Source organism: Oryzias melastigma, linkage group LG9, assembly GCF_002922805.2.
Source record: "Oryzias melastigma strain HK-1 linkage group LG9, ASM292280v2, whole genome shotgun sequence".
NCBI lineage: Eukaryota > Metazoa > Chordata > Actinopteri > Beloniformes > Adrianichthyidae > Oryzias > Oryzias melastigma.
The window spans coordinates 20,757,676-20,763,031 of record NC_050520.1 but is presented as its reverse complement, the minus strand read 5'-3'; positions in this window follow the sequence as shown (position 1 = coordinate 20,763,031).

Below are 5,356 nucleotides of genomic sequence, written 5' to 3'. Positions count from 1 at the left end.
GGGGTTGGGTGAGGGTAACCTCTCCTCCAAGACATAATGATGGATTATGACTTAATAGGCTGCATGGTGAAGTGCACAATCAGCTAAATGTAAGCCAGAGGCTGAGTTTTTCATAAATATGTATGCCATCTTATATATAGTTAAGAGCCCGCAGTGAATTACAGATCAGCATTATCAATTCAGAAATACATAGCCTGGCTGTGGTACGTTTGAAAAGCAGCTTACTTCATGAGATGCAAATACGACAAAATGCTCTCAAAGAGCAGAAGAGCCTTGAGTGCCTCACTTGACTTTCAGTTCCTTTGAAAATGAGTTCAGCTGACATTTTACCTTCAGTTTTCACCTATCAGAGCACACTTTTAAGTGTCCTCCCCCATAGAGACTATAATGAAACTTAGGAAACTTGTAGAAAAAGTTGATAACTCAGTAAAAAAGTAGAAATCTCCTCATAATCTTATTTTGGGTTTCTGAAGAAATCCTGGGCTGGCAGAGCACAACTGCAATTAGGCTGTCATTGATTTTTAATTAAAACTAAGAGGCATGATCTGTATAAAGCTTTGTTTGCCTCTCAGGCAACACAAGTTATCATCTTCACAATGAGTAGGATTATAATATTGTAAGCTACAGTATTGCATTACAACACAGACTTTTGAGTAATTCCAAGCAAACAAAGAGAAAACAGAGTTATTCGTCCTTCCTCGCCGTTTGCCAGCCAAACGTGGTTAAAATTAAGACAATAATTGCAATAAACGCATGAATTATTCAGAGTTGTGGAGCAGTTTCAGCTGTAGCCAGTAGGCACAATCAATACGGCGTCAGAAGCCTTCACCGAGGCAAAGTCCATTACAAGTTCTAATGCATCTGAGAAGCTTTTGAACCAAAAAGCAATTTAATGCTGATATCTCCAGGGAATGCAGAAGAAAGCTTGAGAGGGAATGATAAACAAAACCAGCAACAGAAGTCAGCGTATGCAACAATAGAGGCCTCTACTGTATGAAAGTGCTGACTTTGTATTGACTAAATGAACACCAAGTATGGCGGTTTGAGGTGCAGTTCAGAGACGTGAAACATGCACATAAAAAAAAACAAAAAAAAAAACCACACATTTTTGGACCCAACTAGGCATCAGTGAGAGCTCAAAATAGCTCAACAGAAACACATTATAGACTTTAGGCTTGACAAGTTAATTGCGTGAATGCTTAGTAAGCATTCACAATTCTCCTTTCCGCATGTTTTTCGACACGTAAAACTATCATTCTTTCAATGATTTCAGCAATCTTTGAATGACAACCTTCAGCTTGATACTGCTTATACTTTTGGTATTCAGAAACTTTAAAGTTTTTGAAATATTGAGCAAAATATTCCCCAAAGTAAATGAATGAGAAATTGCTCAAATCCTTCAAATACTTTGTGTACTTTGAAAATTATAAAAATCTGCATTTTCCAGTTTCTAGGCTAATTTAAAGTTTTGCTAATATTGCATAATGCTAGCTGTTTTGTCAAAAATAGACATTTTTCAAGTTCTTTAGGCAGAAGTGGAGTTTAGCTAATATTTTAGCTTTATGCTCCCTGTTTTTTGGCAAAATTAGACTTCTTTTCCAGTTCTTTTTTTGGGGCTAATTTTGCATTCAGCTAATATTTAAGCAAGTTTTCAGCTTCAGAATTTTAGCTATCAGTTGCATCATTTTCAGCTATCAGCTCTGGCATCTTCAGCAGCTACATTTAGCTTACAGCATTCACACTAGCATTATCGCAGGTAATGCTAAATATCTAGTTGTCATAAGCTATTGCTCATCTTTAATCAGGAGAAAATGTAAAGTGAAATATGAAATGGAAAGGATGACTTATAAATCTTTTACAAGTTTGCTTATCAGTTCCAGCGTTCAGCTCCACATAAATCTGATCACGATACAACCATTTGAACCAGGTGTGTTGGAGCACAAATATAACATGCAGCGCGGAGGGAAAAAGAGGATGGCTCATGGACAGGAAGCAGCACAGTCTCTCTGTTTTGGTTTTTTTTCTTCCTCCACAGCCGCTTTGTTCCCCCTCTGAGGCATCTTTGTTTTGCCTTGCTGAGCTGTGCATGTGCTGTGTAAATCGGCCCATTCCATAACGGCATAATATTTGGTTCTTCCTTCAGAGCTACTCAAAGAGCCACAAAAGAAGTAGAGTGGGTGCAATTTGAAAGAGGAAGGCAAAACGCTGCAACAGCTGAGGCTGCAGTAACATACAGTTACAGTACTCCCCCAAAATTACTCATATCCCTCATTTCAAGTTTCACTGCACTGCACAACTTTGCTAGTAACTCTTAAAAGTTTTTCAAGATGTACTAAAAGTCATACGTCTGATTTTTTTTTTAATAACTTAGTTTGAGCTAAGGTTGTTGACATCCATTTCCACTCTTTTACATTTTTGCTTATAAATAGTTATTTAAATATCGTCTTGACAGCATTTTAAATCAATACAAGTATTGCCAAGTGAAGTATCGCGATATTTCATTGAATCTATATTTTTTGACACCTCTAATCTGTAGGGACGGTTGTAAGTTCCTCTTTTCCTAAAGGAAATCCTGGCTGTTGCTTGCTGGATTCAAACTATTTTTGGATCATTGTAACGGCCCTAGACCCTATAACTCTATTCCTGCTGCCTCTCCCTTTTCTCTTCCTCCTGCACAGAGGCAGGTGTTTAGCAGTCAGAGGTCAGGGATAAAGGATCCACCATAGAGGGGCTTCTGGAGAGACTCTTCTTCTGGGGCTTCCTGCCAGGTCCAGATGCAGCACAGTTTCATCTCCTTTAAGCATATTAAAGGACTTCAATTGCTAAATTGTTACAGTTCAGAGCCAGTCGCAACAAATTGGGGGCTTGTCCGGGATGCAGGTGATGCAGAACAATATTGTTTTGTCAGGAATTCATATTAAGCATGGACAGTTTTCATGTTTTTCAGATGGACCTTGGTTCTGCTTTAATATTGCCATCTTGCTTGTATAAAAGTGGATATTTATGCACCTAAAGGCACAGACCGTCCACAAATAACTGCCCACTGATCTTGAGACAATAGAGAACCCAGGGAGAAGGATCAAGGACATAGATGAATAAACAAAGGGAATTAACCAAAAATAAATAAAGAAATAAGGAAAAATGAGGAAATAAATGAGCGTGGCAGAAGAATTTCCAGATGGCCTCAAATGTGCAGGCGGCTGCCTTTTAGTCCCTCTGAAGGCTTCAACAGCAGATCATCCAGAGAGGAAAAAAAAAAGAAAAAAAAAAACATAAATCCAACAGACTGACTGGACTGATGAGACACAGGAAATAGGTCAATGTGTGTAAAAAAAATACAACCAAGGATCTGGAAAGGACCAACGAAGACCACTGTAAGATGCAGAAACACTGATGATGGGATTAAAATGTAGGAGAATAAACACTAATAAACAAACATATATAAAGCAGCGAACACAGTTGAACTAAATACCAAAGCTTTTAAAACTTCCTTCTAAGGTTTTTCTAAGCTACTATGAATGTTTGAGAACAATTTGTTTACATTTTGTTCTATAAAACTCATTTTTGTGTTTAATAATCTGATTATGACACAAAATAATAATAAAAAAACATGCTCTTTATATTAAGCTTTTTTATGACGGATTTTTCAAAACGTGTTCAAATCAGCAACGTAATCAACACACTTTGCACTACTTAATGGGACACTTCTGTTTTCTCTCAGACAACAAAGGTGAATTAAACTCTGTGAGAATTAATCATCCACTTTGAAATATTCAGATGCATAAGCTCTGTCCTGAAGCCAAAACAATCCAACAGATGTATTAGCTGCTTATTTTCTGAATCCTCCACTTTTTTATAATGCAAAATTCACTTATTTTCAAGGGATGAGAGGTATTTCCAGACATTCAGCATCAGTCTGTTGCAGTTATTAGAGACCTGTTAACAGAGATGAAAAGTAATTCATCAGGACTGACACTGAATCTTCAAAATGACAAGGCGTTGGCAGGATCTTGGACATTATTGGCCTGGAGATGAATGGACCCACAGAGTAATTCAAAGTGAATAATCAGCCCCATGAGAAATAGATTCTCTTATTTCCGCCACTGTGAAGAATTCCTATTAGAAAATAGAGCAGTTTTTCTTCAGCACCCTAATTTACAGTCGACACTTAGGCAACACACTATGCCTTAACTGTGCAATCCAATTGCTCGGAACCAGATTGATTGTGAAGGTAGAAAATAACAATGATAATTCCTCCACTGGCGGGGAAAAGGTTGAGTCTTTTGCATGGATTTGTGAAGATATTTGCACCAATATTAATAATAAATGTACGTGTCTCTGTGTAAGTGGCTGATTCTTTTAAGACTAAAGTTTTGACTCAGACTCTTTCTGTTCAATGTTTTAACCTTTTGAAATGTAGCTTTAAAAAGAACTAATATGATTTTTTTAGTAACAAAAAACAAGTCTTAAAGGTCAGATTTGAAATTCCTCCATGTATTCTGAGTTTGGTTTGCAACATTTTCCACAGAATCTCCCTCTGAAAATCTGCCAGTTTCTGTTTTTTGCATGGATTAGAACTACAGGGAAGTCTATAACAATGTTAAGGTATTCTGGAATTTCTTGCAAGATGAAAAAATGTAAGTTAAATACGTAAACAAACCAACAAGTAAGCAATAATTACTAATAAATCCATTCAGATTTTAGTTTCATTTGGTTCAGCCAACTGTAGTTTCTCATCAAAATAACACACTTAGAACATTCTACTACACTGTATGGTCACAAGTCTTTGCACATATTGGATGTAATGAGGGATTGATTATTTTTTGCTGCCACATGTGTGTTTTCACTGTGATGGAACTTGATCGTTTTTATGTTTTAGTAAAATAAACCTACAGTGCCTCAATCCAAAAATCCAAAATGGATCATAATCGACTTATTTGATTTTTTAAGGATTTTATAATGACATTGATTGGTTTGATTAGATTCAATTAACAACTTGCCTTAGCCAGATCAATTGATTAACTAATTAATTAATTAATTTATGAGGATTTTGTTATTCATTTTTAAGTTTAACTGAATTTTTCCAACAATGTGGGGTTTGCTTTGATCCCATCAGAGGTTGTGAAGTCAGATGCAAGATTTTAGCAACCGTAATCCATCAGAGGAATCACCAAGATAAGGACATCACAAAAATGTTTGACTTTTTAAGCTAATAGAAAAAAAAAAATATCTGTGGTGATGTTAAGGGTTATAAATAAATTATTTTAGCCATAAAAAAGCAGAGGTTGGGAATTTTAACTTAGGTGCTTTTCATTTTTTCTTACATTCATCTGCAGAAATACAGAAATTGGGAGTG